The sequence below is a fragment of the Vicia villosa genome, unplaced genomic scaffold (genome assembly GCF_029867415.1).
Source record: "Vicia villosa cultivar HV-30 ecotype Madison, WI unplaced genomic scaffold, Vvil1.0 ctg.000469F_1_1, whole genome shotgun sequence".
Classification (NCBI taxonomy): domain Eukaryota; kingdom Viridiplantae; phylum Streptophyta; class Magnoliopsida; order Fabales; family Fabaceae; genus Vicia; species Vicia villosa.
Window position 1 is genome coordinate 347,555 of NW_026705226.1, and position 22,278 is coordinate 369,832.

Here is a 22,278-nt window from a genome sequence, read left to right on the forward strand (position 1 = left end):
TACCTATCATGTGCGACAACACAAGCGCCATAAACTTTACGTAAAGGTAGTTCATCATCAAGCCCGGCGTCATATTGAAAAAGCGGTAACGTAATTGTTGTTCACTTCCAAAAATATTATTGATACTATAATATGCTATCAATTAACATGCTTATAGTGACTTCATGCATAAAAACTGCTCTTGCTCACATATGTGTCTCATGCTATCACTAACTACCTTTTATCTACTATACTGTACATGCTAGCATTGTTATCTATGGTTCTCTTGTTACTCTCCTATTCTCTTGTTTTCTCTTTTTGATGTTGACAAAGGGGGAGATAGATGCTGAGTGCTGAGTGTACGGGGGAGCTTTGTTGAGAGATTGCCTTGTTGAGAGATAGATGCTGGATGTACGGGGGAGCTCTGTTGAGTCTTTATCACTTACTACCAAAGCTTAGACGAATGGTTTGCCATCATCAAAAAGGGGGAGTATGTGAATACAAGATTACACTCAAAGATGTTTTTGATTCATGGCAAACTCAAATAAGCATTCAAACAACAAGACGGAAGCAGAAAACTCAAAGAAAAGCAAGCATTGATCACTCATAGGTCAACCCATTATGTTTATATGTTTATAGATTGACTCAACACAAGCAAAACAAGAAGAATGCAGAAAAACAGCAGTTAGGTCGACCTACCATCAACCCAGGTCGACCTAAAATGGAGAAAAATTCATATACTCCTGCTAGGTCGACTCACACATCATTTAGGTCGACCTAAATTGATGAATTTCACATACCAGCCTGTTAGGTCGACCTACACATCAACTAGGTCGACCTAATCTGAGAAAAAGTTCCCAGAACGCATCAGAAGAGGATTCTGGTTGACCTACTCCTTCAACAGGTCGACCTAACTGGGAGCAAACTTCAGCAAGCACTGCTAGGTTGACCTAACCCCTACAAGAGGTCGACCTAACTGATCAAGAAAGTTCAAAAATCAGTTTTTCTTGGTTCCAACTGTTATGCAATCATATATATTGTGCAAGGGTAATTATTCAAAAAACACCAACGACTGAAAGATACACAAACGCTTCTCATCTTCGTTCTTCATCATCTCCAACACAATTACACATAATCATTCTTGCGTTGCGGGTTAGTGATGAGTTCGATAACGTCCATGGAACGGAATTGAAGATTCCTAGTGGGTGAAGGTTTGTGGGGTTTGTTGGTGAATAAAATCTGCGGGTTTTGTCCTCCACGACGGGTGGTTCTTGGGGGTTTTTATCAAGAGGCGTTCATTGAGGATTCGGCTGAGTGTAACGATTGAGGAACGGGGAGTTCAAGGAATCAAGACACTGCAGAAGGGAATCAAAGTGAAGCTCTTGGATAACCTTGATCTTGCTCAAGATTAAGGGGGAAGAAGATTCAAAGGATCGACATAATTGGTTTATCGTTTATCGCTTTGTTATCTTCTTTGTATATACTACTTTCAACATTAATGAAAGATTACCCAATTTCAATTTGGAATTGGGGGCAGACGTAGTCGTAGCGAGGACGATCGACGAACTGCCTAAACAAATATCGTGTTCTTGTCGCTTTTACTTTTTCATTTACATTCTGTTCATATTTGGTTATGATAGCAAATTGATCAACGATTCGAGTGTTAAGATTGTGAACTAAGAACGTTCATAAACATCACAATCCATCACACATTGAATTACCTTCAATTTGATCATTATCACCAAGTGTTTGTATATTTGTTTCTATCACTCTTACTGCATTGCAAACATTGTCCATCATACAAAAAAAAATTAATCTGATTTTCAATAAGAGAAACGCCTTGATTCTGCAACATATACTCTTATCATTCAATTCAAGTCCTTGACTGGTTTTTAAACACATATATAATCGTTTCGATAGTGGTTCGGAATAGACGCGAGTCGATTCAGAATCACTTCCGCTGAAAAGTCGTTTAAATCCGTAAAACTGTGAACGATCTATTCACCCCCCCCTCTAGATCCTAAGGCCAGCGTCTAACTTAGATATCTTCTCATATTCAGCATGAGAGATAGCATTCAGCAAAACAGTCCTACACTTATGATGATTTTTGAATTGCTTCTTTTGATCATCATTCATTTCTTGTCTTGTAAGCTTTACACCAGTAGCTTTCACTGGATGTTTGTAACCATCCATCAGCAGATCCCATAAGTCACCATCTAGACCAAGGAAGTAACTTTCAAGTTTATCTTTCTAGTATTCAAAGTTTTCACCATCAAATACTGGTGGTCTAGTGTAACCATTGTTACCATTTCCATTGTATTGCTCAGCAGAGCCAGATGTAGATGTATTTGTTGGATCTTCACCAGCCATCTAGACTTAAGCGTTTTTCTCTTCCTGAATCTTTTCTAAACACGGTTAAGTGCTTGCACCTTAGAACTGGGGCTCTGATGCCAATTGAAGGATAGAAAAACACTTAGAAAAGGGGGGTTTGAATAAGTGTAGCTTTAAAACTTGTAAGATAAAAACAATTTGCACAATGATTTTTATCCTGGTTCGTTGTTAACTAAACTACTCCAGTCCACCCCCTTGGAGTGATTTACCTCACCTGAGGATTTAATCCACTAATCACACGAGATTACAATGGTTTTCCACTTAGACAACTTCTAAGTCTTCTAGAGTATACTGATCACAACCTGATCACTCTAGGAACAATCTGCTTAGATACCCTCTAAGACTTTCTAGAGTATACTGATCAACAACCTGATCACTCTAGTTCTTACAACTTAATGTAAACAAATTCTAAGAGTTACAATGCTTCTAATAAAGCAATTATCACAACTGTGATTTTCTCTTAAGTTTAAGCTTAATCTCACTAATATATTACAACAGCAATGTAGTAAGGTTGATGAAGTTTGAGAGCTTTTGATTTGAACAGTGTTTCAGCGTTTTTGCATAAAGTCTTGTATTTAGAATTCGTAACTTTGCTTCTCATCAGAACTTCAATATATAGGCGTTTGAGAAGATGACTGTTGGGAGCATTTAATGCTTTGCGTAATCCGTACAGCATTGCATTTAATGTTTCACTCTTTTGTCAACTACCTCGAGCGTTGCTTTCGCTGTGTCTACTGACGTTGCCTTTAATAGCTTTCAACGATCCTTTTGTCAGTCAGTGTAGCCTGCCAGCTAGTACTTGCTTCTGATCTGATGTTTGTGTAAACAACGTTTGAATATCATCAGAGTCAAACAGCTTGGTGCAGAGCATCTTCTTGTCTTTTGACCTTGAAGTGCTTCTGAGCGTGATACCATGAGAACTTCTGTGCTTCTGCTTCTGATCTCAAGTCCTTCTGATGCTTCCATAGACCATGTTCTGATTCTGCTTGACCATCTTCTGATGTCTTGCCAGACCATGTTCTGATGTTGCATGCTGAACCTTCTGAGTCAGTGCTTCTTGCGCTGATTTTGTGCATACTCTTTATATAATTCCTGAAATGGAAATTCCATAGTATTAGAGTACCACATTATCTCATACAAAATTCATATACATTGTTATCATCAAAACTAAGAATATTGATCAGAACAAATCTTGTTCTAACATTATTACCCCGTCTACAAGGGGCAATATGGTCACGATTCATAGAATCTCTCAAAGGCGTCGAACAATCAAAAAGGCTAGTCCATCACTTGAGGCATGTGGCATCAGTCACAAAACTCAGCAAGAGCTGTTTAGCTACTAGCATCAGGTGGTGTAAATATCTGTCTCTCCTTCGAAGTTCTAATTCCAATCTCAAGCATCAAGCATACCAGGTTACTGAATCCAGGAGCAGGTAGACTACCACAAGCGAAGGATCATATATGGTTAAAAGGTGTTTTCCAATGGAAGGATCAGTTGGATATCCTCAAATGGAAGACATGAATTCTCAATCCTCTTATCATCATCTCTAGCAACACAAAGAGATTTATTTTCTCAACCAGCAGTTGCTATACAAAGCTACTGATATGCTTCGACTATATAGTCCACCTCTACATCATTCACAATACATGCATAACATACAGTACTCTCGTTTATTTCAAGAACCTCATCACACAATACATGAATCATGACATTGCATAAAACTAATTTTGCCTTTTCAGGTCATTTTACTATCAAAAGAACATTATCATCCAGATACGGTGCAAAGATTTAATCTTAACGCTTATTCAAAACATAAATACAATTCTGATGCTTCATTCCGGGTCTTTCTTCAAAGATAATTCAGAAACAATCAAAGAATTTCTTATCCTTTCTAGGAACCTTTCAAGGTAGTCTTCTCTAAGGCATTTATCATCCTTTCTAGGAACCTTTCTAGGTAGTCTTCTCTAAGACGTTTATCATCCTTTCTAGGAACCTTTCTAGATAGTCTTTTCTAAGACGTTTATCATCCTTTCTAGGTAGTCTTCTCTAAAACGTATCATATCATTTCTAGGAACCTTTTTAGGTAGTCTTTTATAAGACATTTCTTATCCTTTCTAGGAACCTTTCTAGGTAGTCTTCTCTAAGACGTTTCATATCCTTTCTAGGAGCCTTTCTAGGTAGTCTTGTCTAAGAAGTTTATCATCCTTTCTAGGAGCCTTTCTAGGTAGTCTTCTCTAAGATGTTTCATATTCTTTCTAGGAACCTTTCTAGGTTAGTCTTGTTTAAGACATATCATAACCTTTCTAGGTAGTATTTTCTAAAACATTTCAAATCCTTTCTAGGAGACTTTCTAGGTAGTCTTGTTTAAGACATATCATATCCTTTCTAGGATCCTTTATAGGTAGTCTTCTTTAAGACATATCATAACCTTTCTAGGTAGTCTTTTTAAGACATTTCAAATCCTTTCTAGGAGCCTTTCTAGGTAGTCTTGTTTAAGACATATCATATCCTTTCTAGGAGCCTTTCTAGGTAGTCTTGTTTAAGATATATCATATCCTTTCTAGGAAACTTTCTAGGTAGTCTTTTTTAAGACATTTCAAATCCTTTCTAGGAGCCTTTCTAGGTAGTCTTTTCTAAGACATTTCATATCCTTTCTAGGAGCCTTTCTAGGTTAGTCTTGTTTAAGACCTATCATATCCTTTCTAGGAGCCTTTTTAGGTTAGTCTTGTTTAAGACGTATCATATCCTTTCTAGGTAATCTTCCTTAAAAATATTTATCCAATCTTTTCTAAGACATCTCTCGCCCTTTCAGGGAGATTTTTAGTTAGAAGACAATTCCTCTTGAGCTTTGTTTAAAGCCCAATCTTCTTTACATCAGTTTTCCATCCTTTGTTTGAACCTATTCAGGTAGTTTCCTTTAAGATGTCTCTTATCACATTCTTCTTTAGGCCAGTGATCTACCCTTTTCAGGAGCCTCTCCAGGTAGTCTTCTGTAAGACATTATTTCATTGTGATGAATCACTCCTTCAGACACAATCAATGCATATGATTCAGTCGAAAAAACATTTGTTGTAGACAAACATCTTGTCAAACATGTGGATGGCATCTTTAAGCCCATCTCAGACAACTTTCTGCCAACATCTGGATGGCATCTTTAAGCCCATCTCCTACAAAAGTCCCTATCTCACCATATTTTAAAAACAAACAGTTTCCTTACACTTAAGGATCTCCAATTGCTCAAAGCTACACAAGAAGGAAGCATGCATATCTTCTCCTAAACAAGTACCTCTGAATTAGGATTTTGTCTCTCTCCAAGTAAAATCAGGTTCTGATACCTCAAGTTGATTTCATGGCCTCTCATATGCTTCAAAGTATCCTCATGCCAAGTTGCAAGCTCTGATTCACAAGATTGCTAAGTCAATGGCTCAAATAGTCAACAGTCGACTAGTTTGACCTGAAAGTCAACTAAGGTCAACATATAGTCAAAACTTTTGATTTTTGGTCAACATCAACATTTTGAAGTAAAATTCATCATTTGATCAAGGGTTGATCATGATTAATCAAGGAAAGCTCAGAAATCAACAAATGTCCAAGTTTATAAATTAGGGTTTTAAGGAGAAAGTCAACTGAACTTTGACTGATAATATCTCCCACATGTTTCATCCGAAATTCCCCAACAAATGCTCATTCTCAGGTAAATTCAATTCTCTACAACTTTGATGTTGGGCCCAAGACCAAGAAATGCACCATTCGGGAAATATGAGCCAAAACATTACAGGTCCTTTTAAAGATTCACAAAAAGCTATTTTTTGTCAAAGCCCATATCACCAAGATAAAATCTTCAAATGCAAAAAAAGGTTCCAAAGTGGGTTGTAGAGGGCATCTTGGGCTTTCCAAAAAGTCCTAGAACACCTTTATAGGATAAATATTGAGGAAGTTATGGATTGCACAAGTTGGCTAAAAGTTGAGAAAAGCATGAAGCCCTAATTGATGAATTTTGAACTTTTGAGTAATGGGCCTATTATTTCAAGTAACCCACGTGGATTTGAGCTAATCAAGGGCCCATGAACCATTTTACCCTTATTTTATGGTTTTTATTTATTTTATTTTGAATTTAGTCATTAAAAATCAAAATAAATCAAAATAAAATCATTATTTAATGATAAAATATGATTGGATTATTTGTAAAATCATATAATCAGATGGAGATTAATCTATTGGCCAAGAAAGAGTGGTGAAAGTGCATGAAATAGCATGCAGCTTAATATGGAAAGATTTAATACATGAATCAAAGTCAAAATTTTTCCAATCAAATATTTGATTTCTTTCCCAAGCTATCAAACCCTAATAGCTCCTCTATATATTCTCACTCTCTTTAGCATGAGCAGCCACGAAAAAACAGCCTCTAAACGCCTTCCAAAAAATCTCAAAAATCAAGAAAACCTAGGGCAAAAGAAATCTTTCTCCACAGCAAGTCCCAAGCTATTGCAATCATCCTATTTCGTCCTCAAGACACTAAATAGTCAGGGTAAGGCAAGATGCATGAGGTTGAACGCATAAGATGAACATGACATAATCACCAATTTGTTCATATTTTTTTATTTTCGTATTTCATGGATGATCGTGTTTTGAAGCAATTTAAATGTATTAATGTGTTTCTTTAGCCATTTATAGCAGGTTGTGATAGCTACATGTGGCCATGAACGTAAGGTTTGGTGTTTGCCATTGTTAGAGCCATGATAAATTCTTGCTTTGTATCCACGTATACGGACGTTTCCAGGCCAAGATAATACCACCATTGAGTTCGTGAGAGCCTAATTAAGTAATCTGGGCACTTGGGTCGCGTGTTTAACATGGTTTATTTGAGTTTTAATCTTTCAGAAAATTCGCTACGAAAATGGAAGGAAAATCCGCAGCAAAAAAGTGAAGAAAAATCTGAAGGCGCCATGAAGAAGATGATCTACAGTAATGTGGAATATTTGACCCCATGCGTTCTACCCCAAAATGATCTTGCAGATCCAGCGCATGCCTCCTCATAAGACACATGGTACGTCCTTGCAAATCCACCATTGATTTCCCCACAAGGAATACACTCCATGGTACACCTTCAGGAGAACACCACACAGGATTCCAGACGCCCCATTCTCTTGTTATTGTCTTTTCCTTCATTATTGTCTTCTTCTTTTACTTAATTTCAAATTAGTTTTCAAAACTTATTTTTAATCTTTTTTTTAAAATAATAATCATTTAGTTTAAAAAACTAACCAATTAAGTTTAGGTTTTTTTTAATCTCTCATGTAATTATTTTAATTTAGTTAGGTTTTAATTAGTTTAATTTTTTTAATTAATTAATCAAATAACCATTATATTGGCAATTAGGATTTAATTAATTTAGTCATTAGGTTTTTTTAATTAAAATAATTAAATTATTTAGTTAATTAATTATTTAGGTAATTAATTTAGAACTAGGATTAGTTTAATAATTAAATTAATTTAGGGTTCACTTAATCTCCTTAAAACTGATTTTTTCCAAACTCTAATTTTTCTCCCGATTCTCTTCTCATCTCAAATTCCAGTGAATGGCGCATGTATGTTTAAATACCGTCATTTAAATTTTAGAAAGTGTAAAGGTCGCAAGGTTTTTATGATGTAATAGTAATTAGGGCTTTTACTTTTCCGCCTTTACCTTTTCGCACTACCCCATTTTTTGGTTATGTACTCCCCTAATCCCCGAAGCCATGTATTAGCTTAGGTTTACGTTTCCGCACTTTATTTTTCTGCAAAATTATATCTGTTTAGATGTATGCTTAGGATTGTATGGCAAGACTAATAATCAAACGCTAGCTAACCTAACTCAAGATAAATAAATAATTGAATCTAACACACGTGATTATTGCACACATGCACCTCTAGGGTTTCCCCTCTTCTATTGCCTTCGAATAATAGTCAAGTCCCTCGAAGCGTAGGGATACCTTAACCTATGCTGCCTTCGATTCAAAATCACCATGTCCCTCCGATTTATAGATCATAGTCCCTTCGATGTCGCATTCGGTATAAATGATCTTGTCCCTCGATAAAATGGTGATAGTATCTTCGATGGCTAAGGTATCCTTACTGGTCGCCTTTATGACTATTCACATCTCATAGAACTTCCTACCCTCCTTATGGTATGGATAGCCCCTATGACAATTCGATGACCCTTCGATGACCCGCACATCCAATGTATAGGACTACCTACCTTTATATGGTATGGATAGTAATATCGCTCAAGGAAAGTCTTTAGAATAGGAAAGACCTTACAAACTTAGGGTAGGAACTCTTAAGTGCTTGCTCACAATCAATTCAAGTCAAATGCTTTTCACACCCCGTTTCTAACATTGTCTTTTTAGACATTTTCAAAACAAAACTGTTTTTCTAAACACACACTACACAAATCAAACATTTCAAAACAAATCTAAGTGAGCTAAGCAATTAAGAGCCCGTAGATAACTACGGATGAAAAGGATGCTAATACCTTCCTTTTTCATAACCTACCCCCCGAACTCAACCTCTTTTCAAAGAAGGTCTTTTCTGTTCTTTTATACCTTTCCTAATTGGATAAAATAAAAGTCGGTGGCGACTCTTGCTCACCGCAACATTATTTGCGAATTAAAAATAAAAGTCAGTTCTCCCACTGTGTTACAGAACTGGCGACTCTGCTGGGGATTTTTAAAAGAGGGGGTTACCTTAGAGCTAGGATCACTTAAATTTGTTTGACTTGCTTGCTTTATTCTTAAAGGGCTGTTTGGGTATTTTCTTGTGTGAAAGATCCTACACCCGGATCTAGTGTACCTTAGGTATATGGTATGAGACCAAGGAGACTGTACGCCGTATACCGCTGTGGTTGATATGGTAGCCATCGTTAGTGTGACGCTTTGGTTTGTCCTGATGTTCCTTGGGATCCGGCCTGGGGAAACATTTGGCTGCCGTGTGGTGTCATTAAGCACTAATTTGCCCTTAGAACCTTAGTTGAACTTGACTTTGGCCTATAGAAAGTAGCGAGATGGCTGGCTTTGGTTCCGACTGAAGTTGGTTGATACTCGAAGCTACACTCATATGGACTGGAATTTCAGGATGTTTTTGGTTGGTGAATTCGATTGCTGAACTGAAATAATGCCTTCGTGAAAGGTCAATGATTTGAGCTCCCTAGAACCCGATCTTTATCTAGGACAGGTTGAACCAACTAAACTTCAGTGGGGAGGGTATTTACCTATGAACTTCATGAAATCCTCTAAACCTAAGGACACTTGTGTGACTTGCTTATGTGTGCTATCATATGCAATTTATAGAATTTCTTTCCCTTCTCCAAAAAATATGGTCTATCATATACAACTTCTACAAATTTCTTTCCCTTCTCCAAAAACATGGACAATCATATGCAAATTTTGGAATCTCTTTCCCTTCTCCAAAAAAAGTGGTCTATCATATGCAATTTCTACAAATTTCTTTCCCTTCTCCAAAAACGTGGACTATACTATGCATTTTTTGGAATGTCTTTCCCTTCTCCAAAAACGTGGTCTATCATATGCAAATTTCTGCAAATTTCTTTACCTTCTCCAAAAAGTGGACTATCATATGCAATTTCTTGAATTTTTTCCTTCTCCAAAAATGTGGACTATCTTATATAATTTTGGAAATTTTTTCCTTCCTTCAAAAACATGGTCTATCATATGCAATTTCTACAAATTTCTTTCCCTTCTCAAAAAATGTTGAAATTTCTAGAATTTCTTTCCCGTTTCCATAAACGTGGTCTATCATATGCAATTTTTAGAAATATATTTCCCTTCTCCAAAAACGTGGACTATCATATGCAATTTATAGAATTTCCTTCCCTTCTCCAAAAATGTGGTCTATCATATGCATTTTCTACCGATTTCTTCCCCTTCTCCAAAAACGTGGACAATCATATGCAATTATTGGAATTTCTTTCCCTTCTTCAAAAAATGTGGTCTATCTTATGCAATTTCTACAAAATTCTTTCCCTTCTCCAAAAACGTGGACTATCATATGCAGTTTCTAGAAATATCTTTCCCTTCTCCAAAAACGTGGACTATCATATGCGATTTATAAAATTTCTTTCCCTTCTCCAAAAAATGAGGTCTATCATATGCAATTTCTACAAATTTCTTTCCCTTCTTCAAAAACGTGGACTATACTATGCATTTTTTGGAATTTCTTTCCTTTCTCCAAAACGTGGTCTATCATGTGGAAATTTCTGCAAATTTCTTTAAATAGCTGTTGCAGGGTTGTAACAGTTAGGTATCACTAGGGAGTGAGCAGATTCTCTTGTCTTAGATGGAGTTCTAAGATAAAGGTTGCATTGGGTAGTGACTAGGTAAACTAGAGGTTGTTTATCTGTAAACCAGAGGTTGTTTACATAAAATAGTACTACTAATAATGAAATCTTCTTCCTGGCTTGGTAGCCCCCAGAGTAGATAGTTAAATCGAATTGGGTTAACAATTCATTGTGTTATTTATCTTTTGCATTGTATTGTCTGTTCAGTCTTGGATGTTGTAACATCGCGTATAACATCAGGTTCAGGTTTGATAGCTGATCCATTTATAGAACCAACGAAGTTTACAATCTGGTTATGTTGACTGAACAAACATGATCCCAGTACTCATGGACTCCTTCTTAGGGGTAATTAAAAATTGGGGATATTTCTGTTCTGCCTTTGCTAAGTTAATAATAGATCAGATGACTTGACATCGTGAGTGACATCCTGAATCTATCATACCGGAATTTCATGAATATATAATGGATGTATTTAGGGTTGAAACTTGAAGAATGATTAATTAAATGAGTGACATGGAAATTGAAAAAAGATATTGTATAAAATCCTTCTAATTTTGAACATTATGCTATTCCATGCATATTTTCTCTTTAATCATGGCCATTCGGTTGATTTGATTGGATCAAATATTTGGAGAATTGATTCATAACATTTTATCTCAATAAACTTGATTTAATTTGAATTTAAATGAATAAAATCAAATAAAAATCATGAAATAAATTTTATATTACCAATGGGCCTCCCTTAAGCACAAAATCACGTGGAAAGTCCAATTCTTAAGGCCGAATACTCAAAAATATGAAATAAGCAAATTAGGGTTTTAAGCCTTTCTCAAAAATCGACCAACTTGTACCAAACATATCTCTCTCATTTTGTATTGTATGGAAGTGTTCTAGGACTTTTTGGAAAGCTCAAGGTGTCCTCTACTAGCCACTTTGGAGAATATTTTTCATTTGAGGATTTTATCTTGAAGATATGGCTCTTGATAAAAATCAGCTTTTTGTGAACTTTCAAAAGGACTTGTAATGTTTTGACTTATATCTCTCAAATGAATCATTTTTGGCCTGGGCTTTAGAGAGACAAAGTTGTAGAGAATTCAATTTCCTTCAAAATGAGCTTTGGTTGGGAAATTTATGATGAACCATGTGAAAGTTATGGTTGGTCAAAGTTCAGTTGAGTTTTAATTCAAAAACCCTAATTTAGAAACTTTGAGTTTTGTTGAATTCTGAACTTTCCTTGATGAATCATGATCAACTCATGATAAAATGATGAATGTAACTTCAAAACATTGATGTTGACCAAAAATCAGGAGTTTTGATTGTATTTTGACCATAGTTGACTCTTAGGTCAAATCAGTCGACCGTGGACCATTTGAGCTTTTGACTGGGCAATCTTGGGAATCAGAGCTTGAAACTTAGTATGACGATCCTTTGAATCATATTAGAAGCCATGAGGTTCACTTGAGGCGTCAGAACCTGATTTTACTTTGAGAGAACCAAAACCCTAGTTGTGGGTTGATTTCTTAGGAGAGGGTTAAGTGTGCCCACTTCTTGCATAATCTTGAACATTTGAAAGTCAGGTCAGTCAAAATATCTTGAAATATGATAGGCAAATTTTGGGGTATGAAAATTTGTATGCTAATTTTTCTAAGTGTGGGTTTTGGTTAAAGGAAATGAGTTTCCTTGGCCATGTGATTTCGAGCAGAGGTATTGCTGTTGATCCGTCGAAAATTGAAGTTGTAATTCAGTGGGAAGTTCTGAAATTTGTTTCTAAGATTAGTAGTTTTCTTGGTTTATTAGGTTCTTATCAGAAATTTATTGAAGGAATTTCTAAATTAGCTTTGTTGTTGACGCAGTTGACGAGGAAAGGTCAGACTTTTATTTGGGATGCGAAATGTGAGGAGTGTTTTTGAGAGCTTAAGAGAAAGTTGAAAACATCCCTTGTGTTGATTTTTCCTAATCCATAAGAACCATTTGTTGTGTATTGTGATGCTTAGTTTATGGGATTAGGAGGTGTGTTCATGCAGAATCACCAAGTTGTGGCTTATGCTTCAAGACAACTCAAAGTACATGAGAGGAATTATCCGACGCATGACTTGGAGTTGGCAGATGTTATGTTTGTATTGAAACTTTGGAGACAATATTTGTTCGGGTCAAGATTCTAAGTGTTTAATGATCGTAAGAGTTTGAAGTATCTCTTTGATCAAAATGAGTTAAATATGAGGCACATAAGATGGTTAGAATTTCTAAAGGATTACAATTTTTGGTTTGAATTACCATCTGAGTGAAATAAATATGGTGGCTGATGCATTGAGAAGGAAATCTTTGCATATGTCGATGTTGATAGTAAGAGAGTTAGAAATGATTGAACAATTATGAGATATGAGTTTGATTTGTGAAAGGATTTCTTCTGAAGTTAAGCTTGGTATGTTGAACCTTACTTGTGGTATTCTTGATGAGATTCGGGAAGGTCAGAAATCTGATTTGAGTTTAGTTGATCGGTTGACAAGGGATTTCAACTCTGCTAGAAGTTATTCCAAGAGGGTGGATTGTAATGATTATTACAAGTCGCAGGAAGTCTATAAACTCAATGACTTTGTTGAGCTGATGGAGTTGATTGATTTTCCTACTGGTTCAAGAAGATTTTCATGGTGTAAAGGGTGAGAGGTCCATGAGCAGGCTTGATAGAATATTGTTATCAGATGGTTTTGCAGCTTTGGTTGAGGCTTCGACTCAGGATATAGGGCCAAATTATATTTTTGATCATAGTCCAGTTTTTCTAAGGTGCAATTCCTTGAACTAGGATATAAAGCCAAATGATAAAATATACAAAAAGAGATAGATTTTGATGAAACCTTTGCTCCTATAGCTAGACTATAAGCCATACAGAATTATTAGCTTTTTCTTGCATAATGAATTTCAAATGGATTTAAAAAGTAATTTTCAAATTGGTTACTTTCAAGATAAGGTATTTATTGACAAACCTCCAGGCTTTATCAATCCAACCTTCCCAGACCTTATTTTCCAGCTTAAGAAAGCACTATATAGGCTTAAACAAGCTCCTAGAGTCTGGTATGACCGTCTAAAAAGATCTTGTTTTGAAATAACTTCCCGAATGGAAAATATGATAAAACTCTCTTCACTAAGAAAACTGGGCATGATATTCTATTAGTTCCAATTTACGTTGATAATATCATCTTCGGTGCTAGTACTAACTATGAATTCAAAATGTCAATGATGGGAGCGCTAAAGTACTTTGTAGGACTACAAATTCATCAAACTAAAAAGGGAAAATTCACAAATCAAACTAAATACTACAAAGAATCGTAAAAAATATTTGACATGGAAAAGTCAAAAGTAAGAGAAACCCCAATGTCAACATCAAACGACCTTGACAAAAACGAAGATGGAAAATAAGTTGAAGAAAGAAAGTATCTAGGTATGATATGTTATCTTTTATGTATAAATTTGTCTCATCCTCATATAATATTTGTTGAATGCATGTGTGCATGCTATCAAGCATCCCTGAAAGAAACACATCTCTGTACGGTAAAATGCACTATGAGATATCTCTCTGACACACAACACGTGGGTTTAAGGTACCCCAAGGGAGCGGATAGTGACTTAGTTGAGTACTTTGATTCTAATTTTGCTGGGTGTACAGTTGATAGGAAAATTACTAGTAGTACATGTTAGTTACTTGGGAACTCGCGTGTCTCATGGAATAACAAGAAACAAGCAAGTGTCCCATTATCCACAAATGAGGCATAATTTGTTATTGCTATTAGATATTGCGTTAAAATCATTTGGATGAGCAAGAACTCAGTGATTATAGTGTAAACCTTGCAGTTGTCCCAATAAGATGTGACAACACTAGTGCCATAAACCTCACAAAAAAACCTGATACCTAATCTTAGGCTATACACATAGAAGTTAGACACTCTAACACCCCATAATTTCCATTATTTAATTTAATTGGAATTTAAATTATTTATTTGGATTAATTGGAGTTTGGTGATTTATTGGAAAATTATGAAATATAAAATGATTGGGCCAGTGTAACAATTAGTAAAGGGGAGGTGTTAACTAGTAGGCCTTTTACTAAGTTATTTCTATTTTTCATAAAATAAAGGAAGTTAGAAAGAAAAGGAATTAGAAAGCAAAAGAGGAGAACTCAAAGTACGTGAAAGAGCAGAGGAAGAGGAAGCATTCAAGAATCTTTGGTTAAGGTAAGAGGTGACTAATCCTTTTAGCCTATATTATTAGTTGCGAATGATGGAACTGATTAGGTATGTTGTTTGTTCCAATTGGATGTATGTTAGGTTGTGGGGTTTTGGATTAGAGAGTATAAATTGGGTGTAATTGATGAAATTGATTGATTATGGAACATACTTGATGTTAGGTAACCCCAATGCATGTTAGAAATGTATTAGAATGTGTGAATTGGTGCTGTTTTGTGGTTGCGATTGTGTTGGAATTTCTGCTACTGAGTACGCTGTAACCAGGTAACATCAGAGATGTAACCGATTACATCAATGAAAAATAGTTAAACAGGGGATTTTTGGGTGATGTAACCGGGTTCACTCTATGCTGTAACCGATTACATGATGAATTTTTAGAATAGTGAATCGTTGACGCTTACGTGTAACCGGGTACGCCCTGGACGGTAACTGGTTACACTGAAACATTTTTGAAAAATTATCACTTGACGTTGTTGTGTAACCTGGTACGGCCTGGACGGTAACCGATTACACCTGAAGGTTTTTGAAAAATATTTTAATTTTAAAAATTCATATCTTTCAAATCGTATGTCTGTTTTAGTTGTCGTTTTGAGCGTTGGAAAGGTAATTGAGTGTTCTATCTAATGAATTGGGTGAATAAGAAGTGGCTCAACTTTATTTTTAAAACTCTTGATTTAATTTGATGTGGCGTGCTTATATATTGTGTGCATGATTCGATTAATGTGACAATGTGGTGATGTTATAATAATATAACTGTGATTTTGACGCTATATTCGGTGTGCATTCAGTATGATATGATTGTTTGATGGTGCTGAAACCTGAATATACTATATTCGGTGTTGTTATAAGTGAGTTATGTTGTGATGACATTGTCATCGTAATCGGCGTTGATGATAAGTATGTTATATGTTGTGCATGCATTCATAATCATATTGTTGTTGTATCCTGGTGGTGTTTGGATCAGCGGTGGCTAATTCCCATTGTATGGAATTAGTTATTCGGTGTGGCCGTATCCCTGTGGTGTTTGGATCAATGAGGTGGGTTAATTCCCATAATTGGTACCACATGCATAGTGTCTCATTGCATTTGTATATAGGTTCGTTATAACGTGAATGGATGAATTCCCGTGTTATAATATGGTGGTGTGATTGTGTTAATTGTACGGTGATTTGTTGTGTGAATAATTTTCTGAAACCTATACTATGTTGCAATAGGGTGAACATTTTATTTCTGATGTTTTTTTGTTTATGAACTCATAATATAGTTTAATTGTGAATATGTCTCACCCTTACTGTTGATCATTTTTAGATTAAGGAGTCGCGACGTTGTGCTTGGTGAGGATAGCTTATAGGCTAATCTGTTAAGTTTTCGGTCGTGTCAGTGTTATGCTCTGGTCTTGTAACACTGGGGAACGTTTGTTTTGGAGTTATTTTGATTAACTCTTGTTTATTTATTTGGATAATTTTAGTTGGATTGAAAAAGTGATACTTTTGGTACTGAATATTTGATATTTTACATTATCCAATCATGAAATTTTTTTCCGCTGTGTTAAACATGTTTAGTTGAAATATGTAATTTATGTTCCTCGGAATAGCATGGCAGATGGATTTTATTGTTTTTAGTCGTAGCATCCTTTTACATGTTTACTCTGAATTTAATTTATATTTCGCGGGAGATTAGAAGGGTGTTATAGACACCACTTTATCAAAGATCATATTGTAAAAGAAGAATGTATACTTGAATTTGTAAATACATCTGATCAACTTGCAGATATTTTTACTAAACCTCTTCCTAAAAAAAACGTATTTTTTCATAAGAACCTAATTAGGAGTATTAAACAAATCATGCATGGGATGAAATACCCACATGTAATATATGTGTATCTATGTGCTTATGTTTTCTTAGTTTATCCTTTGCGTAGAGTTATCTACCTTTTTGATTTGGACAAAGAGGGAGAAGTATACTCTCAAGGGGATTAAAGTATACTCTTTACTTATTTAAGGGAGAGTTTAAATCACTCCAAACACATGCATATTACTTATTTTTACAACCTTCGTAAGAGATGTGTTATCATCATACAAAATTAACAGTTAAAGTCAATGGTAGGAGCTTTCGACCTTAATGATGGGAATCAAACCAAAATATCTCATGCCTCATCAAAATTAAAATACGCACCGAAAACAGAAATTTCCCTAATTTGATCCTTTGAATAAACATGTTTAGTGATAGAATTGTTACTTCTTGTAGCAATTAAACGTTGATGCATAATCCAGAGAAAGATCACGATCATTGAAAAAACAACACCTTTAATAGTTTGAAATTATCAAAAAGGGGGAGATTGTAAGAACAAGATTGGTTTTGCATATGGCCTTAGATTTTGATGATAACTTTACATGTTATCTCAAGGAACAATTATATACACCAACGATTTTCTTTCTAGTGTGTGACTTTTTCCTTACAGGTTATAACACTAGTAAGACGACGTATGATGTCATTATGTTCTGAACTCAACACTCTAGAGGAATACTAGTGTTGTCTTATAACGTAAGTCACGATTTTGGAATTCTACTTATGCAACGGTTCTAAGAAACGTTAGTACAAGAGCTTCTGATTGTAACTTTATCAGGGGAGCTTTGAAGGCCTTCTAAAGCTTTACTTATGTGTCCCATGTTCTGAAGATGCTGAAGACAAGGTTCTGCTGAACAAGCTTTGGAGATCTGAAGACATCAGTTCTGAAGACCAAGTGCTGAAGCCTCTGAAGACAAAGGTTCTGCTGAACAAGCTTTGAAGAGTTAGGTTTGAAAATTCAAGTTCTGATCATCTACAACATGCTTCGATCAACATAAAATCAGAAGCCTCAAAAGACTTAGAAGATCAAGGACGGCTTGGGTGTGATGGTGAGCATAAAAGTACTTACGTAAACTGTGAACTCTACTCTTATAGAGTGGCGTAAGAATAGTCCAACCTATAATTGTTATCTATCATTCTCACCATGACCGTTGGGAAATTTACAATTGTACTTTGCATTTCCTATTCTACTCTCTAACAGATATATCCTTCTCTGTAAAGGAAGCCATTGGAAGAATTTGAAATCAACGAATTAGTTCTACAAAACTACACCAAAGAGGTGCACAAACTTTGTTAGAGAAATTCTTTGTATAATTTAGTATTTTTAGCAAGGAGATTTTGTCCGTATCTTGCTTATCAACACTTCTGTGTTGTTGTACTTAAACAGTATGTAATATGCTTATTAGAAAAATCTTATAATACACACTTGTAATCAATTTTTTTTATTGTTTCCTTGGGGGACTAGGTGCTCGTCAGAAGCCCCGAGAAGACTGTGGCTGCGGTCGTAGTGGTTTATGGATAAGGAGCAACGAAACTTGTTGGAGTTTTCAGCAAGGTTGGTTGGAGCTTATTGTGGTTGTTTCCTTGAGAAGACTAGGTGCTATTTAGGAGTCTAAAGAAGGCATTGGCTACGGTCAGTGTGGTTGTCTGTAATCAGATTGATTATAGTGGATTAAGTCCTAATTGAGAAGGAAAAATCACCTAGGCTGGTGGACTGGAGTAACTTTGTTAACAATGATACAAGATAAAAATAATTGTGTTCATCTATTTTTATTTCTCTTGTTAACCTTTATTTTAGTTGCAAAAAGATTATATTTGGTGCAACCCAATTCAAACCCCTCATTTATTGTGTTTCTCGCACTTATACTTATTTCAAGTTGAGTTCTAATCAACGTCCTTCAACTGAAGATGAATCATTTAATATGAAATGTGTTCCTTATGCGTCTATTGTGGGTAGTTTAATGTATGCAATGTTGTGTACAAGACCAAATATAGCACATGATGTTGGTACAGTTAGTATATTTTTGTCAAATCCAGTTAGAGAGCAATGGAAGGTCGTTAAACATATTTTGAGGTATCTTCGCGGTACTACTTATATGAGGCTTTGTTTTGAAAGAGATAAGCCTACTCTAGTAGGGTACTCTGATTCTGATATGGATGGAGACATTGAGTTCAGAAAGTGCACTTTAGGCTACATGATTAAATTTGCAAGTGGGTTGTTGCTTGGAAGTTCAGACTACAGAAGTGTGTAGCATTATCTACTATAGAGGTTGATTTCATGGCCAGTAGCGAAACATGCAAAGAGATATGGTGGATGAAGAAATTTTTGCAGGCGGTTGAGTTTGTTCAAAACAAATATGTGTTATTTCTTGATAGTCAAAGTGTTATTCATCTTGATAAAAGTCAGACTTTTCATAATAGGTCCAAACATATTGATGTGTGATATCAACGGGTATTTGATGTTTTGGATGCTAAGTTACTGGAGTTAGCTAAAGTTCACACTTTTAGAGATGTTGAATTGATATAAACAATAATCCTTTAAAGCAGAGACTTCAGAACTATTGATGAAGCTTGTTTAAAAGTTACAAAGTCATTCCTTATGACAACCTCTGCTTGCTTCAAATGACTCCAGTCTTTAGACATTGCTGGTCTTTAGATTTCCATGTAAGCTTCACCTCAACATCTAAGAGAATTGAGTTTGAGTTCTTTAGAGCACGAAAACTTCACTCTGATCCTTTAGATTTAGAACAGCTTTGCATCTCTCCCAATGATTCTTCTAAGTGTTTATCTTAATTTATATCAAGGTTAATATCTTTTGATGTTGCACACTTGAACAATCATTAGTAAAACCTTATTGTTCTTTAGATAATTTGTTATCATCAAAACCTTTTAGGGTTTGAACAAATCTTGTTCCAACCCTATCTTCTTCCTCGCTTCATGGTTGAACTTGTCTGCAACTAGCTACCATCACTATTATCCTTGATCTTCCCCAAGATGTTGATCTTCAATCCTTGATGGACTTCCATCTTGATAAAATCACTAATATCCACTCAATCTCGAAATTATAATCCTTGAATCCTTTTCTTCATTAGGTTGAAAAATTCAGAGAAAAACTCCATAAAAATGGAGAAGAACTCCTTCTACATTTCCTTCCAAGAACTTCACTTTTTTGAATCTCTTCAAGTCAATTTTTACTTGAAAACTACACACTTCAAAGTTTTCTAATATTTTTTCACAATCAATCATCACACACAATCATTATGATGATTCTCCATGAACATAATGAAGATGATGATCTAAAAGAGATGCAAATTTATTTTCTAACACTTTTACTCATTTAAAAATTTAATCTTTCGTAATCTTGATTGAGAGTTTTCTCATAAAGTTATGAAAATATTATTTATATGTGCATGAGATAAAGAAAAAAGATATGTAAAAAAATCCCAAAATGATCCTATTCGAGGTTGTCATAAATTGATTCAAAATTTGAAGAAAGTTGAAAAGTTGACTTGAGTCGAAGCCAAAATAAATCAAGTATTTTGGCAATTTGAACTGAGTCAAAAAAGCTATGACTTGATTCATTTATGTCTTTAACTTGTGTATTCATGGTCATGACTCCAGTCTTGCAAACAGAGCCAAAATCGTGTTTAATGACACTTTTGTGCATCAAGCTTTCTCTCTGAATGGATCAAGTCTTCGACAGAACGAATCAAGTCAGTGACAGAATGAATCAAGTAATGGACAAAATGATTCAAGTCTTGCAAATAGAATGAATCAAGTAATGGACAAAATGAATCAAGTCTTGCAAATAGAATGAATCAAGTAATGGACAAAATGAATCAAGTCTTGCAAATAGAATGAATCAAGTAAAGGACAAAATGAATCAAAGCTTGAATCAAGTCAAATGGTCTTGGTTCGTTTAATCGATTCATAGAACTCTTGAATCGAGTAAAAAAGAGCTTACATTAGTCAACAATTAAAGAATGCATGGAACATTACTATTTTCATGTGTGTGATGAGATATCATCGAGGAAACTTAAAATTACGATAAACAACAATACGTAAATCATCAAAATAATGAAATAAACAATAATATATTTTAGGGTAATTCAATGGGCGCCAACTGTACTTGTTGTGAGTACAATAGTATGAGCTCTACATGACGTAATTCAAGCAAAAGTCATATGTCACTCAACCCTAAAGTTTAAGGTTGAGATCTATTGTATTCCTTATAAGGTTGAAAGTCATTCGACCGAGTTAGATAATACTAAACGGACCTAAGTTACAATATTTATGACAGTTCAATTATATTTATCATGAAAAAATAATGTTTAAAATGAAAAAATAAAAATTTATTTTAAAAAATAAGGATAAATTATGCATATAAATCTTAATTTTATTGATTAAATTAATGAATAATTCATTAAGTTTTTAACTAATAAGTGACTATTATAATTAATAAATTCACATAATAATTTTAAATATAATAAAATTCTAAAATATTTCAACAATTTATATCTCAATTGTTGTTGCTCACTTTCAACTTTTCTTACTTTTTTATTAGTATTTCGACAATTAAATCTCAAAATGGTTGTTGCTCACTTGTAACTTTTGTAACTTTTTTTTATTGTTGATTAAAGCTTGATACTAAAAAAACTTTGATGGTGGTAGCATGGCTGTCAAATAGTTAATTAAGGATACACATCAAAATCAGTTACACATTAATTCAATATGCAATACTGAAACTAATTACTGTTTTCATTGATGAATATGAATTGACTAGATACAATAAATCATAGTTAAATTTTAGAGCGACATATCAAACCTGTAACCGTTAAAGGATCTCGGAAATCTCATAAGTTACTTTCTACACATACATCAAAACCACTATACCAACCAATAAACAATCTTAGTGGTATTTTAATAATGTTAACTTATTTAATCATTCAAAACAAAAAAGCTTTTGTATATGGAGACCATCACCCATAAAAATCATCATCATGTTTAGAATGTATTTTATATATTAAATATAGTTGGAGTTTATTTTTTGAAAAATGAATAAATAGAATGTCAAATTTGAACCCGCAATTTTATTCATAATGTCCTTTCATAACTACCAATTAATTAACTTAACGTTCTATAAATAAAAAACTAAAAAATTTAATCAACTAATGAAATATAAAATTATATATATATATATATATATATATATATATATATATATATATATATATATATATATATATATATATATATATATATATATATATATATATATATATATATATATATTCATAATGTCCTTTCATAACTACCAATTAATTAACTTAACGTTCTATAAATAAAAAACTAAAAAATTTAATCAACTAATGAAATATAAAATTATTATATATATATATATATATATATATATATATATATATATATATATATATATATAAATTAAAAAATATAAAATAGAAGATGAAATTAGAAAGAATTTGAGT

The 22,278-nt window shown here is 34.3% G+C and overlaps 1 pseudogene; it reads left to right on the forward strand.

Annotated features, from left to right (window-relative positions):
• Nucleotides 1–22,278, forward strand: part of LOC131628631 (GDSL esterase/lipase At5g22810-like) — a 41,929-nt pseudogene that overhangs the window by 16,840 nt on the left and 2,811 nt on the right.